The sequence below is a fragment of the Anomaloglossus baeobatrachus genome, chromosome 1 (genome assembly GCF_048569485.1).
Source record: "Anomaloglossus baeobatrachus isolate aAnoBae1 chromosome 1, aAnoBae1.hap1, whole genome shotgun sequence".
Lineage (NCBI taxonomy): Eukaryota > Metazoa > Chordata > Amphibia > Anura > Aromobatidae > Anomaloglossus > Anomaloglossus baeobatrachus.
In genome coordinates, this window is record NC_134353.1 from 383,767,456 (window position 1) to 383,787,090 (window position 19,635).

Below are 19,635 nucleotides of genomic sequence, written 5' to 3' on the forward strand. Positions count from 1 at the left end.
CCCACGGCAACAGCGCCCGAAACCTGCTGAAATGAAAACGAGACAAAGCATCAGCCACCTCGTTGTCAACACCCGGAACGTGCCTTGCCACTACCTGCACATTCAACTGCAGACATCTCAACACTAAATACCGCAAATACACCACCACCGGCTCCGACTTAGCAGACAAGTTGTTAATCGCGTGCACCACCGCCTGGTTATCACAATGAAAACACACTTTCCTTCCGGCAAAGTGCGACCCCCATAGCTCCACTGCCACTACAATGGGGAATAGCTCTAACAGAGCCAAATTCCTAACCAAGCCGCTCTCCCGCCACGCCTGTGGCCACTGCCCGACACACCAATGACCTCTGAAGACAGCCCCAAACCCGTCCGACCCCGCCGCATCCGTAAACAGCTGAAACGCCCCGTTAGACGCCACCCTCTCCATCACCAGCGTCCGGCCGTTGAAATGCTGCAAAAATTGATCCCATACTTCCAAATCGTCCCTGATCGCCTTTGTGATCCGCACAAAATGCGCCGGCAACCTTACCCCGGCCGTCGCCGTCGCCAAACGCCTCGCAAACACTCTCCCCATTGGCACAATTCTGCAAGCAAAATTCAATTTTCCAAGTAAGGACTGCACCGCCTTAAGCCGCACCTTCTTTGCCGCTTTTACCCCCGTCACTGCGGTCCTCAAATCACGGACCTTCTCCGCCGGCAACCTGCATTCCATAGCAATGGTGTCAATTTCAATTCCCAGAAAACACATCACCGGCGCCGGGCCTTCCATCTTATCCGGCGCCAAAGGAATCCCGAAGCTGGCCGCAACTTTTTGCAACGCAAACAGCAAACCCGCACAAACTATCGAACCCGCCGGCCCGACACACAGGAAATCGTCCAAGTAATGAATGATGGACGTAAGCCCGGACACGTCCCGAACCACCCACTCAACAAACGAACTAAATGCCTCAAAGTACGAACACGAAATGGAACAGCCCATTGGCAAACAACGATCAACATAATAACTGCCATCCCACCAGCAACCCAACAAATGCTGACTATCTGGATGAACCGGTAACAACCGAAACGCCGCTTCCACATCCGCCTTTGCCATCAATGCACCCCGCCCCGCCGCCCTAACCAGGTCCAACGCCTTATCGAACGACACATAATATACCGCCGACAACTCCGGTGCAATGCCATCATTCACCGATAACCCTTCCGGGTAAGACAAATGGTGAATCAGCCGAAATTTATTCCGCTCCTTCTTTGGTACCACCCCCAACGGTGAAACCACCAAATTCCCGCACGGCGGGGCGACATAAGGACCGCCCATCCTGCCCAAAGCCACCTCCTTTTCCAGCTTCTCATTAACCACTTCCGGGTGATCCCGAGCGGAACGCAAATTACGATACGGCGGGCCCGACGCATTAACAACCGACGGAATATGAAAACCATCGGAAAAACCAGAACATAACAACGCCGCAGCCTCCTCGTCCGGATACCTATTTAAAAACGGAACCATCACTTCTACCTTCACCGGCGTCGTCCCTCTTACCAGCCCCATCACCAGCCTTTCCTTTCCCTTTTTTAAAACATTTGGACAAGCTATGTCCCCCCCACATCCGGAGCATTCATGCTTAAAACGGCACGCCGCTCCAAACCTGCACTGCCCTTCATTGTACTGCCAACACAAACCTTTTTTGAAACTTGCCGGGGACCCGGCCCCCGAACCCCCGGCGCCCCCCCGAAAGGGCTGAGCCGGTGCCGACATCAGTCGCATCCATAAGGAAATATCCTTATGGTCCCAACGCATATCTGGCCGCAATGCCTTCCGCTGCCTAAATTGCTCGTCGTAGCGCAGCCACGCCAGCCCGCCATAAACTCGATAAGCCTCCCCTATCGCATCCATGTAGCCGAACAAAGCCGAACAATGCTCCGGCTCCTTCTCCCCGGCCACGCTCGCCAAAATCGCAAATGCCTGTAGCCAGTTGGCAAAAGTCCGAGGAATAAGCCTATAACGGCGCTTTTCCTCCTCGTCCTTCTCCTTTTTGGAGTCACTCGGCTTAACCCTATCCAAATTAAATTTCTCCAGGGGAAGCAGAGAAAATATCTCTACATATTCCCCTTTCCAAATTTTTTCCCGCACCTCCTTCTTTAAATGGGCCCCCAGCGGGCCTTCAAAACAAACATAAACTTCGCTTTTAGCCCTATCATCTAAGCGCACCACCTCATCCTCCTTCTCCTTTTCCTTCTCCTTTTCCTTCTCCTTTCCCCCCCCCGTCTCACTCCCCCCTTCGCCCCCCCCTTTACTCGCACCCGCTCCGTCACCCCCCGTCACCGACGAGGCCCCTAAACCGGCTGCACCCACCCACGCCGCCACCGGCGCCTGAGCCCCCTCCCCCACCGCTCCCGAAGCCGCCGCCAGCCCCTGCAACAGCCCCAACAATTGACTCCACCCAGCTAAACCAGCGGGCGCTGCCGTAGCCGCAGCCGCCCCCCCCCCGAAGCCCCCCGCCAGCGCAGCCCCTGCCGCCTCCGCGGCCGTCTCACCCGACCGCCGCTCGGCGTCCCCCGAGACCGCCGCCTCACTGTCCTCCGTCTGTCGTCCATCCGACTCCTCCGACACGAAAGCCTCTTCCCCCTCCTCGCCGCTGGCCTCATCTTCCATCCGACATCCGGGGGGCGGCGCCGCAGCACCCCCCCCACCACGGCCGCCAGACAGGGCCGCCGCGTGGGCAGAGTCATCCCCGCTCCATCTCTTGCCCCGGGGTGACAACCCAGGAGACCGTCCTGTCCCCCGCGCCGGCACCCCGGGCCTCGACCTCTTGCGCCCGCCCCCCTGCCGACTGCAAGGGGCCTCTGGGCGCGGACGAACAGACGCCCGGCCCCGGGTCTCAGCCGGCGTCGCCTCTGGCCCTCCTGGGCTATTGCAGGCCTCCGTCCGCCGAGTCCTCCCGCTCCCACGGGAGACTGCCACATCCGGGGGCTGCACAGCGGTACTGAGTGACCCGGCGGTCACCGCAGGGCTCCCGCCGTCACTCCTTCTCTCAGCCGCACCGGGGTCAGGCACCGCAGACCTCCCCCCGGCGCCGGACCTACCGCCACGTGCAGCCCCGCGGTCCCCCCGCCGACTGCAGGGGGATCTGCTGGCCTCTCTCCTGCGCCGAGCGCGCTCCCGGCCTGGAGCCGCTGCATTCACAGTAACTCCAGCCCGGAGGCCGGGACCGGAAGCAGGCCCCGTGCTGGCCACTGCCACCTCCCGACCGCCGCGGCTGGAACGAAGATTCCTCCCGCCGGCCTCTGCAGCAGCCAGACGCTGCTGCTGCGCTGCACTCTGCGGAGGGTCCCTGGAGGGGCTCTTACATCTCCTCCTCGCCCCCCCTGCGCCCGGGGAATACCTGCGGGGGGGCCGCGACTGGCGTCCGCCGCTGCTGGGGGGACGAGGGGCAAGCGCCGACGGGTTAACCCCGGCAGCCCTGATGTGGGTCTGCACTGCCAGGGGCCCGTGCGCTGCGACCGCAGCCTGAATCATACGCTGGAGCTCCTGAAGATCTGCCATGGAGGTGCACGTCCAGATCGTTCGGCGTCCGGAAACAGAAGAGGAGGTAACTCTTCCCTCTCCCAGACTAACCCTTTCCCTGCTCCTCCTCTTCCTCCCCGGCTAAGACCATCCCCCCAATGCCATATCAGGCATACACACCACTGTCCCTATTAACCCCATCACTCCCTACCTCCCCCTTGGTCATGTCGCCTCTCCCCCCCAAGTGGGTCCGTGGCTTTCTCCTTTGTATATGTTTTCAGTTCCCCCCTCTTTTTTTCTTTTCAATTCTATTAACAAGCACCCTCTCTTTATATAGATCCCATTTTGCTATATAATGATTGATAGCAAGTTGTTATAATGCCATTTTTGGCACATGATACAATATTAGAGGTAGGTATTTCTACCTATACAGAATGTGGATTGTCTCACTCTCACACTATTGATATCAGATTTCCTAAACAGCCTCTTGTGTAGTCTTTCTCTGTAGAAATTCTCTATTATATATACTCTCCCCTCTTAATGAGCTGATGCCTCATTTATATATTTGTGGATTACTAATGGATTATTTCTTTATACAGATGTAATTTTGTCACAATTGTACACAAGAAAAGTGTTGTGAATATATATATATGTATGTTTTATTACTTGGTATTGATATTTTGTTCTTTTGTCATAGACAGTAAGAATTTGAAGAAGGCAATTAGCCAAAACGTTTTGTTTTGTTCTGACCAATGTCACCCTGAATTCTGAATAAAAGATATAATCACAACATAATTATTTTTGAGTGCCGGAGTTTGCTTTGGGACATATTTCGTAATTTTCTCCTGGCACCTAATTAACGGTGAAGCTTAGGCTGGTTTCACACTACGTTTATTTAACATCCGTCCATAACGTTTTTTTAGCGGAAAAACGGATCCAGTGCAAATGCGTTTTCACTTCAATGCATTTGCAATGGACTCGCGTCCACCTGCGTTCGCATGCGTTTGCGTGCGTTAGACACAGGATCCGTACTTTTGCGTTATTTTAACATGTTTCAAAAACGCTACTTGTAGCGTTTTTTACCTTTGTCAAAATAACGCATCTCACAGGATCCTTCACATTGCGCCGCGAGCTGCAATGCATTTCAATGAGCGCTGGATCCTGCCCTGCAGAATGCGTTGAGTTGCTTTGTAACAGGATCCTGCTTTTGTCCTGAGCATGCCCAGAACCAGTCTCGCGTGATCTGTCTCTCCTCCTCCCTCCCCCTCTCTATCTCTGTCTTTCCCCCTTCCTCTCCTCCCTCTCTCTCCCACCTGAGAGCTGCGGACACTCGTAACCAAGGTAAATATCGGGTAACCACTTCTCTTAGTTACCCGATGTTTACGTTGGTAACGTGTGCAGGCACGTTGGTAACGTGTGCAGGCAGCCCGGCACCTAGCAGCTGCAGACGCTTGTAACCAATGTAAATATCGCGTATCCAAGCCCGATGTTCACCTTGGTTACGAGCGTCTGCAGCTGTCAGATGCCGGCTCCCAGTCTGGCACGTTTAGTTCCCCTCACTCCCGATCACATGACTCCAATGCCCGCCCCTAAACATCCAGTGACAGGATCCTGCAAAGTAAGACATGCGTTTACATGCGTTTTTTGCTGTAAAAGCAGGATCCGCTTTTGCAGCAAAAAAACGTTATGGACGGATGTTAAATAAACGTAGTGTGAAACCAGCCTTAGCCATACTCTTGTCTATGCTCTACAGTGACACCCGGTGGCCAATAAAATCATAGCACAGATATACTCCACTATATGTATGTCTTTCACCCTATAACAAGTGCATGGCAAAAGGGAAGGGAATCCCTGTGTCTAAGGAGAGGGAAGATGGTGACCCCTGACCGAATCTACTGCTGGTCCCTGGGGTCCCTCACCATCCTAGATAAGTTCCGCACCCATGCGCCGAGCAGGTTATCTGACCCTAGGTAACCCTAGTGCTGATCCCTAAATAGGGAACAGATGGGATGAGCTCTTCGTCAACCCCACTAAACAACTATAGAAGACACAAGGGGGAAACACAGGGGGGAAAAGCATGAACTACAAATCATTAGATGAGTCAGGTAGAAGTTCAGCAGAGCTTTCAGCAACGGAACCACAGAGGAGCACAAACCACCTGCTTGCAACCAAGGCTTGAAGGAAGGGAAAATATCACCAGCACAGTCCAAAGGAAGGAAGTGTATTTAAACACCAAGAGAATACTGACAATCATCAGCTGGGTGGAAGTCGAGCTCCTGATGGGTCCAAAAGGAAGAGAGATTAATCCAGTAGGAAAGCTACCTATACCAATGAATACTGACAGCAGGAACAATAGAAAGTCAGGAAGCATTCTGCACAGCCAAACACTGTGACCTTCTATGGACAGAAACCACATGACTGTCACACGTGATACACCCGTAACATGCTCCCTTTAAATCGTGGGATAGGCAACCTCTCTGGGCAGAAGTTTCCTGCATAGGTAAAGAATTGGCTGCTCTTCACCTTGCTGATTCACCTGGCTGAGAACTGCACCCAGCCCAGAGGTGCTGGCATCAGTCTACACAACAAACCTGCAAGTGAAATCTGCTGCCTGGAATATATCTCTCCCTCCGCACTCCCATTATCAAACATATCGCCTCCCACAGGGTCACTGTGTCCCTGTGACATTGGTTTATCGTCTTCTAATCTCGCCCCTGTGCATTGCCAGTGCCCTCAATCCTCTCCAGTATTTCGCCCTTCTCTGTGCATTGGCTGCTTCAGTGCAGGTGTCTGCGAATCATTGGAAATTCCGCTCCCAGTGTTCCCTGACACGCAGAAAAGGTGAGTACTAAAAAAGATGGAGTGGTACTTTAAAATGTACTTTATTCTTGAGAAAGCACCTTTCAACTGTGACAAAGTTTTTGCTACACATTTGAGAGCAGCATGATGTAGGAGCAGAGACCCTGATGCCAAAGCATGTATCATTTACTGGCCTGCTTGCTGTAGATTTGATTAAAAACTGTTTTACTGGTTGCAGATCTAGTATGGTAGTTTTCTGAATGCTGAGCTCTGTATAACCCCGCCAACACCACTGATTGACAGCTTTCTGAGTACAATTTGCCTAGGCAGATAATACTGAGCAAAAGAAAACAAAAAAGTGAGCCAGAGTATGAGTTGTTGTGCATGCAGCTTGTAAGCTCAAATTCACACTGGGCATAAGACATAAAAATACAAAACTGAAAATTATAGAAACATATACTCTGTTGTAACTAATTAAAAGCATAATGCATATAAATAAACATAGGGTACTTAGTAAACAATATTTTTGATCAAAAAAGCATAAAGCCATCCCACCACAACAGTACAAATAGGGTGCGACCCCCTTCTTAGTGAGCTAGGCATTTCATTTTATGCTTCCCATGGCTGTGTGTCCAGTTGGGACCCAGTCACTCTCAGCCCTCATTCAGATTGATGTCTGTTGACACATGGTAAGGTTTTACTATTAGAGAGTGTAGGTACTGTCCCGACTGGGTACACTTTGGCGTTGGTGGGATAGCTTTACGTTTTTTTGATCAAAAATAGTGTTTACTAAGTACCCTATGTTTATTTATATGCACAATGTTTTTAATTACCCTTTTTCCCCAAAAATAAGACACTATCTTATATTTTGCCATGAAAAAAGAACTAGGTCTTATTTTAAGGGGGTGTCTTATTCTCTAGGAGACATGGTTGGAAGTAATCCTATAGACAACAATATCAGGTCCACAAAGCAGATATATGTGTGATCATACTCAATTTATTAAATGTTACAAAAACATACATATAAAATTATGACAATACAAGTTAATAGATAGAGGCTACACAGATATGGAATAGGGAAAAGAGTCGCACTACTCAGGGTGACCACACGGGACCAGTGCGGTCCGTAGACACATATATATGAAGGCTGATTACCTACGGGCTATGATTGACACTAAGGGTGCTGGTGGTGTCAGATTACTAACAGTATATTAGAATTAGTCAGCCCTTGTACACCCGAAACATCAGAAATGCACAACCACTCAGCCGTCACAGAATCAAACTTCAATTATGCCCCTAATATAATACAGGACTATAGTAGTAAGTTACCTGCAGCCATGTGTCTATCGGTGAGCACCTGCTCGTGTAGCCACTCCCACCTCGACTTCTATATATCATCATCTTGACTGTTGTCAATAAGGGATCAGGTTATTATCGATCATGCCGACTTCCATACTCTTGTGTAGTCCATGTGATGTCATATCAGGCTCCAAATCAAACGCTGGAATTCCACGAAAGGCACAAAGAGAGTATCAAGAGAAAAGAAGGAATAAAAGAAAAATTAAAATACAGATACATTATGTACAGCTAAAATTCGCGCTACATTGGTAAGAAGGGTTTGAAACTCAAGGCCTCATTGAGACCAATGGGCATTACAGTGTCGAGGACAACCATCCATTTTGTCTCCTTTTTTAGGAGTTCCGTCCTATAGTCGCCCCCTCTCGCACACAAGCTGACGTGGTCTATACCTTTGACTCTTAAGTCCTTGGGATTACATTTGTGGTGATTGAAAAAATGCCGTGGTATAGTCTTTAACTCGCTAGTATCTTTACACCCTTGGGCATTTACAATATCCCGAGCATGTTCCAGTATTCTAACCCGTAGCTGTCTGGTGGTCATCCCTATATAGATTTTTTTGCTGGGGCAGCTAGCATAGTAAATAACCATGTCAGTTTTGCATGTTATATTATGTGTGATGGAAAAGCATTTAGTTTCTGCGCTATTCGCAAATGTGGTGCTCCTCTCTATGTACCTGCATGCCGTACAGCTACCACATTGAAAACAACCCCACTTGGGTCCCTTCTGAGTAAATGGATTTTGAAGTAGCGGGACATAATGGCTACGAGTAAGCAGATCTTTTAGATTTCTCGATCTACGCCAAGTGATGGATGGGTAAGCTGTAAGATGTTTGGCCAGGTCTTGATCAGCTAACAGGATCCCCCAATGTTTTTGGAAAATGTTTCTTATATCCTGCCATTTGGTGTTGAAATTTGAAATAAATCTGACAGGTTGCAACTCACTATTGTCCCTATGCGACATAAGCAGTGTCTCTCGTTTACTGTTAAGTGCTCTAATGTAACCCTGTTTGATATTTTGAGGTTTATAACCTCTCTCCTTGAGACAGGTACTGAGTCGGGTGGCTTGGGCCTCAAAATCCACCTCCCTTGAACAAATCCTGCGCATACGCAGGAACTGTCCTGTTGGTACTGCCTTAATTGTTTGTGGGTGGTGAGAGGAGGATGCGTGTAAAAGCGAGTTAGTTGCCGTGCTTTTACGAAAAACATCAGTCACTAAGCCACCATCCTCACCTCTAATTAATGAGTGACATGGGGGCGGGACTTCGGTCCGGTCTCCATGGATATACCACGTCACAGGGACGCGTACCGCGTTACGCGCGGTCACGTGGACTGCTGACGTGCTCGCAGTGCGACTCACCCATGGGACGCTCATCATGACGTTCGGAGCGCCCGATTCCGGCAAATGACCATCAGCTGGGTATAATTCCACATAGTATATCTAAGGCACACACTACATCCCTGACATGCCTCCTGACGAAACCGGAAGCGGTGAAACGCGCGTCGAGGTGGGAGTGGCTACACGAGCAGGTGCTCACCGATAGACACATGGCTGCAGGTAACTTACTACTATAGTCCTGTATTATATTAGGGGCATAATTGAAGTTTGATTCTGTGACGGCTGAGTGGTTGTGCATTTCTGATGTTTCGGGTGTACAAGGGCTGACTAATTCTAATATACTGTTAGTAATCTGACACCACCAGCACCCTTAGTGTCAATCATAGCCCGTAGGTAATCAGCCTTCATATATATGTGTCTACGGACCGCACTGGTCCCGTGTGGTCACCCTGAGTAGTGCGACTCTTTTCCCTATTCCATATCTGTGTAGCCTCTATCTATTAACTTGTATTGTCATAATTTTATATGTATGTTTTTGTAACATTTAATAAATTGAGTATGATCACACATATATCTGCTTTGTGGACCTGATATTGTTGTCTATAGGATCTCTCATTCCCAGGGACACGCTGTATTACATATATGAGGTTAACTATAGGTTGTATGGTTGGAAGTAAGTTTACCCTCCCACAAAAAGCAGACCCCCCCTTCCAGGGATCGTCATACCTACCAGCCCCAAGCATCTGTGTGGCTCCTAGATCTCCCTGTGATCTCCCAGCAGGTGTGCTGCACGCTGTCCTCCCCTGCATCTGGCTGACGCTCGCATAGATCACGTCACACACACACTCATACAGACACACACACATCAGATTCCACATCATTCCTCCCTGTGATCTCCCAGGAGCTGTGCTCCCCTACATCTGACTGACACTCGCATACATCAGATCTCACATACACACACACACACACATCAGACTCCACATCATTCCTTCCTACGATTTCCCAGCAGCTGTGCTCCCCTGCGTCTGGCCGACACTCACACATCAGAACACAGTCACACATCAGAACACACAGTCACACATCTGATCGCATACACTCACACATCCGATCGCATACACTCACACACACTCACAAAATCGCACATACTGGTACAATCGCGCGCACACACTCACAACATCCGGAGATACCCTGTGCTTCCGGCCATGTGATCCTCTGGCAGGTACTGGAAGCTCACTGCACAGCGTCGCAGATCCTTACGCTGCCGAGAAGCAAGCAATATCGCTGGATTTGGTGAGTGTGTGGATGCGATCTGTAGTGTGTGGATGCGATCTGTAGTGTGTGGATGCGATCTGTAGTGTGTGGATGCGATCTGTAGTGTGTGTGTGTGTGTGTGTGAGTGTTCCGCCGCAGGCTCACCTGCTTCCGCTCGGCATCTGGTGAGTAGGATCGCAGGGTCTTCTAACTTCTTTCTTCTGTCCTTTGGGGGTGTCCACTTTCTATAAAAAAGTGCCCTGCAGTGTCTTTAACTTTTTTACCGTTGCATGACACTTCATTATTGACCGTGGCTAGGTCTTATTTTCTGGGATGTCTTATATATGTGCTAAAACAATGAATATATCAAAACTATATCAAATAGAATGGTAAGTGATGCATCACTGGAATCAGGGTCTATGTACAATATACACTGTGCAAATTTTCAGGGCCGTATTTGAACTTTATGCTATCCTGTGCATATTATAATTACAATACAGACCAAAAGTTTGGACACACCTTCTCATTCAAAGAGTTTTCTTTATTTTCATGACTCTGAAAATTGTAGATTCACATTGAAGGCATCAAAACTATGAATTAACACATGTGAAAGAAATACTTAACAAAAAAGTATGAAACAACTGATAATATGTCTTATATTCTAGGTTGTTCAAAGTAGCCACCTTTTATTTTGATTACTGCTTTGCACACTCTTGGCATTCTCTTGATGAGCGTCAACAGGTAGTCACCGGAAATGGTTTTCACTTCACAGGTGTGCCCTGTTATTATCCGGAACCATGGAAGACCACCATAACTCATTGGTAAAAGGTGACAAGAGCATTGGCAACTAATCTGGCCGCCATCCCCTTACTAACCATCAACACTAGAAGTAGCCGAGGGGTGAACAAACATCCTGTGCACCGCGAACCCAGCCAGAGAACTAGCTATCCTAAAGGAAGGAAAGATGAACAACTCTCTGCCTCAGAAAACAGACAAAGAATAGCAAGCCCCCCACATTCAAAGACTGCGGTGATATAGGAAAACACAATACACAGATAGATGATAGGAATAGCAAAAGGTGAGCCCCCACTGACTAAAATAGGAAAGGACAGGTAAGGGGCTGATGGTGGCCAGAGAAAAACCCTGCAAAATTCCAAATTCCTGATAGTACAAAAAGGCCCTCAGATCGCACGATCTGAACTCCGTTCTATACCAGGTGCTCTTGTCATACCAATGAACAGAAAACAAGAATCATTACAAATTCAAAAAGCCACAAACACATGGACTTATAGGAACATACTCCATACAAAACTGCAGGGAGTTTCCCAGCTAAGCAACTGAGAGGGAAAATCCCTGCATGCAAATAAACTGAAAACAACCACAGCAAATGACAAACTCAGATAAGAGTAAAAGAACCAAACAACAAATAAAGAGCAAAGCACTTATCTGGGGTTGATGTGGTGTGAAGCAGGCTTGTGAACAAAGAACAACTGACATCAGGCATAGCCTGCTATCAGACCAGGATTTAAATAAGCAGAGAGTTAGCAATGGAAATGCCCATTGCTCAACACACCTGGTCTATGTCCAAACCATTCCTGGCCACAAGAGGGAGCCTCCCAGCAGCCAAAGCATAACTGACATTCACAACAGTGCCCTGTCAGGTTTAATAAGTGGGATTTCTTGTCTTATAAATGGGGTTGGGACAATCAGTTGTGTTCTGCAGAAGTCTGGTGGATACACAGCTGATAGTCCTAGTGAATAGACTGTTAGAATTTGTATTAGGGCAAGAAAAAAGCAGCTAAGTAAAGAAAAATGAGTGGCCATCATTACTTTAAGAAATGAAGGTCAGTCAGTCCGAAAAATTGGGAAAATTTTGAAAGTGTCCCCAAGTGCAGTGGCAAAAACCATCAAACGCTACAAAGAAACTGGCTCACATGAGGACCGCCCCAGGAAAGGAAGACCAAGAGTCACCTCTGCTGCGGAGGATAAGTTTATCCGAGTCACCAGCCTCAGAAATCACAGGTTAACAGCAGCTCAGATTAGAGACCAGGTCAATGCCACACAGAGTTCTAGAAGAAGACACATCTCTAGAACAACTGTTAATAGGAGACTTTGTGCAGCAGGCCTTCATGGTAAAATAGCTGCTAGGACAGGCAACAAGCAGAAGAGACTTGTTTGGGCTAAAGAACACAAGGAATGGACATTAGACCAGTGGAAATCTGTGCTTTGGTCTGATGAGTCCAAATTTGAGATCTTTGGATCCAATCACTGTGTTTTTGTGCGACGCAGAAAAGGTGAACGGATGGACTCTACATGCCTGGTTCCCACCGTGAAGCTTGGAGGAGGAGGTGTGATGGTGTGGGGATGTTTTGCTGGTGACACTGTTGGGGATTTATTCAAAATTGAAGGCATACAGAACCAGCATGGCTACCACAGCATCTTGCAGCGCATGCTATTCCACCCGGTTTGCGTTTAGTTGGACTATCATTTATTTTTCAACAGGACAATGACCCCAAACACATCTCCAGGCTGTGTAAGGGGTATTTGACTAAGAAGGAGAGTGATGGGGTGCTACGCCAGATGATCTGGCCTCCACAATGTAATTAAACAAGGCACTCCCGAACTTGAAAGTGATGCAAGTTTATTTAATGTGCATGGAAAAAATGTTTATCGGTCCACAACGGACCTTCCTCAGTTGCACATTAGTGGAGTGAACTGGAGGCACAGGATGGCGTGAAGCGTGGTATCCACCGCTGCATGGGGGCTGCCATCAAGCCATCACACCTCCAGGCTGTGTTAGGGGTATTTGACTAAAAAGGAGAGTGATGGGGTGCTACGCCAGATGATCTGGCCTCCACAGTCACCAGACATGAACGCAATCGAGATGGTTTGGGGTGAGCTGGACCGCAGAGTGAAGGCAAAAGGCCCAACAAGTGCTAAGCATCTCTGGGAACTCCTTCAAGACTGTTGGAAAACCATTTCCGGTGACTACCTCTTGAAGCTCATCAAGAAAATGCCAAGAGTGTGAAAAGCAGTAATCAAAGCAAAAGGTGGCTACTTTGAAGAACCTAGAATATAAGACATATTATCAGTTGTTTCACACTTTTTTGTTAAGTATTTCATTCCACATGTGTTAATTCATAGTTTTGATGCCTTCAATGTGAATCTACAATTTTCAGAGTCATGAAAATAAAGAAAACTCTTTGAATGAGGTGTCTCCAAACTTTTGGTCTGTACTGTACGTTTACATGGACAGACCAGTGACACAATTCGATGCCAATCAGTAAACTTTTATCGATTGGTGCTAATTTGAATGAATAGTTAGTACAGTGAGACCAATGAAAATGATGTTTACAGAGAGAACTATACCAGATTGATCAGTGCATATAGGGTGCCATGATTCTTGGCAGAGCAAGTCTCGTTTCCAAAGGACGATATACTACCAAGAACGATGATTTTCTTGTGCTGCTGAATCTTGTTCATTCGGTGATCACCTGCTGGTTTACTTTGAAAGACTATCATGAAACAAGCTTTTTTATTTGGCTCCTGTAAATGCTCCTTATGTTTGTCTGACTGTCTAATATGTATTAGGCTATGTGCGCACATTGCGTAATTACATGCAGTTACGCTGCACTTTGTAGCGCAGCGTAACTGCATACGTCCTGCGTCCCCTGCATAATCTATGGAGATTATGCAGGAGCCGTGCGCACGTGGCGTCTTAGAGCACAGCGCTTCGGCTGCTGCCCGAAGCGCGCGTTCTAAGAAGTGACATGTCACTTCTTCCGTGCGCTTTGCCTGCAGCCCCTGCTCTGTCTATGGGAGAGGCTGCAGTCAGGGCGCATGGAATCGTCTTTTTTTTTTTTTTTTCACTACGGACATTTTCTGCAGCGATTGGAAGCGCACGTGTGCTCTTCAGATCGCAGCAGAAATTTCTGCAGTGACTGTACGCAACGTGCGCACATAGCTTTAGAGCTCCTGATAATTGTTGGAAAAGATAGGGAACTGGCATGTCCGATTTCAAACAGCGGGTCCTTCTGTTCACCAAGAGATAAACCATGGCCAGATACAGTATGTCTAGCAGCATAGAGAACATAGGAGCAATGTATAGGAGAGTCAGGCAAGATATCAGATGGCTACACAATCATCCGAACCATCAGCAGATGACAGCTATCTAAAGTGTATGAGGGACTAAAGGCTGCTTTACACGCAGCAACATCGCTAGCAACATCGGTTGTGCATTACGGGCAAATCGCTGCACGTGGTGCACAACATCGCTAGGACCTGTCACACGTACTTACCTGCCTAGCAATGTCGCTGTGGCCGGCGAACCGCCTCCTTTCTAAGGGGTCGGTTCGTGCGGCGTCATAGCGACGTCACACGCCAGCTGTCCAATAGAAGCGGAGGGGCGGAGAGCAGCCGAAAGAAAGTGACGTCCACCTCGTTGCCGGAGGACGCAGGTACGGTGTTGTTTCTCGTTCCTGGCGTGTCACACGTAGCGATGTGTGCTGCCTCAGGAACGACGAACAACCTGCGTCCTGCAACAGCAACGATATTTGGGAGTAGAACGACACGTCAACGATCAACGATTAGGTGAGTAATTTTGATCGTTAGTGATGTTGTTGCGTGTAAAGCCCCCTTTAGTCACATACTTGTTCGACTTCATTCACACGGATATTTTTTAGTCTTTGTTTTCATATGTGCAATGGACTGATCCTAAAATGATCTGATGTCAAGTCTGACAATTTAAGAATTACTACTCGGACAATTAAAAAAAATGGATAAACAGATCATCCAGATGACTAAAATGTATTTTTTTTGTTGGTAAAATCTTTATGTTAAATATAAATTCTGATCTTCAACATGATAGAAAACTGACACGTTACATTGCCCTTAATTGTAGTAGACATGCTTAGCATCATGGAAAAACATTTTGACATTTGCATACATGTATTACGCAAATCAGGAACGGCAGATAATGGCTGTGACACACAGCCAGGATCTACCTCCAAAAGCCTGGATCTTTTTCATGGTTGCTAAGGGTATTTTCATTGATAGGCTTTCAAACAAGTTTAAAAATCGAGGAAGAATAGACATTTTAACTGTAGATATTTTGCCCAGAAAAGAAATATGAAGGATGACCATCGCTTTAAGCTGTGATTCAACCTCACATATCAAGATTTGGAAGTTTGATTAAAAGAGAGAGCCATATGTGGACGTAATATTAATTACTAGGTAACGAAATGACTTTTCACACCACATGTAAATGTAGGACATTTTTAAAATCAGTGTTTGGAGTCTGGAATATTAAGAGGAAATGTTTCCGTTTTACTAGCATTAAGTTTGTGTCACAGGTGTCAGACAATCATGTGGTTTCTGGCAAGTAGAAGGTCACAGCGTTTGGCTGAGCAAAACGGCTTCCCGACTTTCTATTGTTCCTGCTGCTAGCATTAATTGTACAAAGTAGCTTTAATGCTGGGTTTTTATCTATTCTCCTTTAGTACCCAGGGGAGCTAAACTTCTGTCCAGCTGCTGATTATGAATATTTCCCTTGGGCTTAAATACTCCCATCTTCCCTGGACTTGTGCTGGTGATATTATTCAGTTAATTCCTGCTCTTGTTGCAAGCAGGTGGCTTTTACTCATCTGCAATATCTCGAGTCTGCCAAATATCTCAATCCCAGGCAGTCGGAGTCGTGGAGTCGGAGCTCATTTTGGTGGAGTCGGAGTCAGAGTCGGAGTCTGTATAAAATGCACCGACTCCGACTCCTAAAATATATAATAAATTGGGGACAGTCGTGCAACGCAGAATGTGCTGAATATTTTACTAAATAATAACATTTAGTATAATGCTTATATTTAAGTGAAAAATGTATTGTAGTACAATGTGAACATTAGACATTTAATCCTCTTTATGATACAATAATCAAGATATTTAGATAGAACATAAAATATATTTATTGGAATACAACTTTAGAACACAAAAAACTAATACATTGTAATATACATATATACACACACAAGATATATATGTAATCTACTGTATATTACATAGTGTATTACATATTTACAATTTATTACAGTTTGTGTTCTAAAATTGTATTCCAATAAATATATTTTATGTTCTATCCAAATATCTTGATTATTGTATTATAAAAATTATTAAATGTCTGATGTTCATATACACATGTTCATGTATTACAATAAATTTTTCACCTAACTATAAGCAATATATGTAGGAGTAGCAGTCGGAGTCGGTGCAAGAGAAATTGAGGAGTCGGAGTCAAAGGTTTGGTTTACCGAATCCACAGCCCTGGTTTTACTGTTACTTACTGTACAGGGATTAAAAACACCAAGGCAGATGCATTATCCCAGAGCTTCCTTGGTGGTAGTGATCATGTGAACTCATTTTGCAGAAGGGGGTGGTCATCTCGGCCTTGTGCCCATACCTGGATGGGGAGGTGTTGGAGGCTCAGGGGGACGCTCTGGCCTCCTGCCCTTCAGAGGGGTTGTTCGTGCCCCCCAATTTGTACCATAAATTAATTGGGGAACATCCCAATTCTGTACTTGCGGGTCATCCAGGTAGTAAAGCAACTTTGGATCGCATTTCTCGTCATTTTTTGGTGGCCGACGTTGCATCACGATGTGGTTAACTATGTGTCTGCATGCAGTATTTCCGCACATTCCAAGGTAACACATACTCGTCCATCGGTATCTCTCCTGCCAATGGCTATCCAAAATAGACCATGGACGTATTTATTCATGGATTTCATTACTGACCTGCCTCTTCGGGAAAGACTGTGGTTTTGGTGGTTTGGTGGTTGTGGATAGGTTCAGTAAGACGCATAAGTATGTAAGTATGACGCATTTAATTGTGTTGCCGGCTCTTCCGAATGCCAAGACTCTGGCTCAGGAGTTCATCAATGAGATTGTGAAGCTTCACGAGGTTCCTTCCAATGTGGTCTCAGATCAGGGAACCCAGTTTGTTTCATAATTTTAGAAAGCCTTTTGTGCTTGACTGGGGGTGCAGTTTTCTTTCTTTTCTACCTTCCATCCTCAGTCAAATGGGCAGACCGAGTGCATAAATCAAAGTTTTGAACTTACTTCAGGTGTTTTGTCTCAGAGAACCAGGAGGATTAGGCATCTTATTTACTGTTGGCCAAATTTGCTTTAAATAATCTTCACCAGGAATCTACTGACAAGTCACCATTCTTTGGTGCATACCGTTTCATCCACAATTTGGTACTTTAGTGTTAGGGAGTTTTTGAGGAGGAGCGTTTGTCCTCATCGCTCTCTACTGTATGGCAAGAGGTTCAGAGTAATTTGAAGCTCATTTCAGACAGATACTCTGTGCCACTGGATCCAATCATGGTTGATGGTAATTTGGAGTTTCAAATAGCTAAGATTGTTGATTCTCGTTTTCTGTTGTTACCTTCAATACTAAAGCGGGCTTTACACGCTACGACATCGCTAGCAATTGCTAGCGATATCGAGCGTGTAAGCACCCGCCCCCGTCGTGTGTGCAATATCGTGTGATCGCTGCCTCAGAGAACATTATCACTGCGGCAGCGTCACACGCACTTACCTGGTCGGCGGCGTCGCTGTGACTGCCGAACAATCCCTCCCTTAAGGGGGAGGGACGTTCGGCATCACAGCGACGTCACCGCGACGTCACTAAGCGGCCGGCCAATCAAAGCGGAGGGGCGGAGATGAGCGGGACTTAACATCCCGCCCACCTTCTTCCTTTCGCATTGCGGCCGGCGGCAGGTAAGGAGACATTCCTCGCTCCTGCGGTGTCACACACAGGAGCTGCCGCAGGAGCGACGAACCACATCGATAATCAACCATTTTTGGTTTTGGGACGACCTCTCCATGGTGAACGATTTTCACCATTTTTGAGGTCGCTTAAGGTCGCTGGTAAGTGTCACACGCTGTGATATCGTTAATGACGCCGGATGTGCGTCACTAACAACGTGACCCCGACGATAAAACATTAACAATATCGTAGTGTGTAAAGCCCCCTTTAGTGCACTGGAGGGGTTATGGACCAGAGGAGAGAATGTGAGACCCACCATCAGATGTGAATGCCACAAGATTAGTTCATTCATTTTGTACCTAGCGTGAGTTTGGAATCAGATAATTTACTATATTAATTTAAGATTAAGTACAAGGTGGGGAGAGAAGTAAGGGGGTTTGTCAATGTAATCATTATATTGTCAGCAAACAACACAACCTTGAAGGATCTATCCCGGATTTGTATCCTTTTTATGTCTGGCTGAATCTTAATCTGGGCTGCTCCTGATATAGCGTGTGAACATAAAGGTACAATCCAACTGGTAGGCCTTTTCTGCATTGAGACCTAACAGGACTGTCTGCATGTTACCTTTATTAGCCACTTTCACCAGGTCCACCAATCGTCTAGTATTATTAAAAAAAAACAAAAAACTGAGCTGTAACACAACATCAGTAACCATGCAACATTACAAGCATGTAAATGGCAGCCTCTAGACAGGAAAAAAAAAAGAGAAAAATTGTATGAGAAATACCCTGAATAATAATGATGAAAATTCAAGTGCTTAATAACAGGGTACTTAGTATATACATTTTTGCAAAAAGGTAAGAAGCTGTCCCACCTCGTCACAGTGTACCCATCTGGGACGGTCCCTAACCAACTAAGTTAAAAACATTGTCTATAACTGACTTGTGTCATGTCAAAAACTTTAATGTGAATAGTAACAATTTTTCTCTTTGTTTTTTTTCTCGTCTAGTATTATTGCCTGCTGAGCGAAAATGCGTAAACTCAACCTGGCCCTTATGGATCAGTTGGGATAGCCAAACGTTTAAATGTTCCACTAGTAGTTTAGTAAAAATAATCAGATCTGAGCTTAAGAGGCTTATGGGACAGTAACTCGCATACTCAGTGGGGCCTTTTCTCACTTTGTGGATAATTGTAATAAATGAGTGAAGTAATGAATCTGGAATATCTTCGCAGTTCATAAAATAATTCACTTGAAAAAATACTTAGAAAAATTTGCTTCCTTGAAAATTTGAGGCGATTATAATAAACCTATTCGAGCTAAGAAAAATATAATTTTTGATAGTCTGTATCACGTAGAAATTTTGAGAAACATGAGATTAACTTTTACTGATTATGAAGCATTTATAAATTACCTGCAGCCTTAGTTCATCCGAACTAAAAGTGTTTTGCTGCTGATTTTCGTTTGTACTCAACGTGCATCCCATATTAGTGTCCAAGCAATAGTCAGCCAGTATTGATGGATTCCAGTAGCCTTGATAACGCTTTTCCATAGTGGCAATATCTTGGAGAAACCATTCGCCATATTCGTCACTGACTGTAACAACATTTTCAGGGAAGAATTCCAAATGTGA

At 46.3% G+C, this 19,635-nt stretch overlaps 1 protein-coding gene across 1 annotated transcript in view; it reads left to right on the forward strand.

Moving 5' to 3' along the window:
- Positions 1 to 6,263: 6,263 nt before the first annotated feature.
- The window catches only part of ACSBG2 (acyl-CoA synthetase bubblegum family member 2), a 165,189-nt gene continuing 151,817 nt past the window's right edge, over positions 6,264 to 19,635 (forward strand). Inside the window, exon 1 of the mRNA XM_075352529.1 lies at positions 6,264 to 6,346. The gene's annotated coding sequence lies outside the window, so the exon portion shown is untranslated. The remainder of the gene's footprint in view (positions 6,347 to 19,635) is intronic.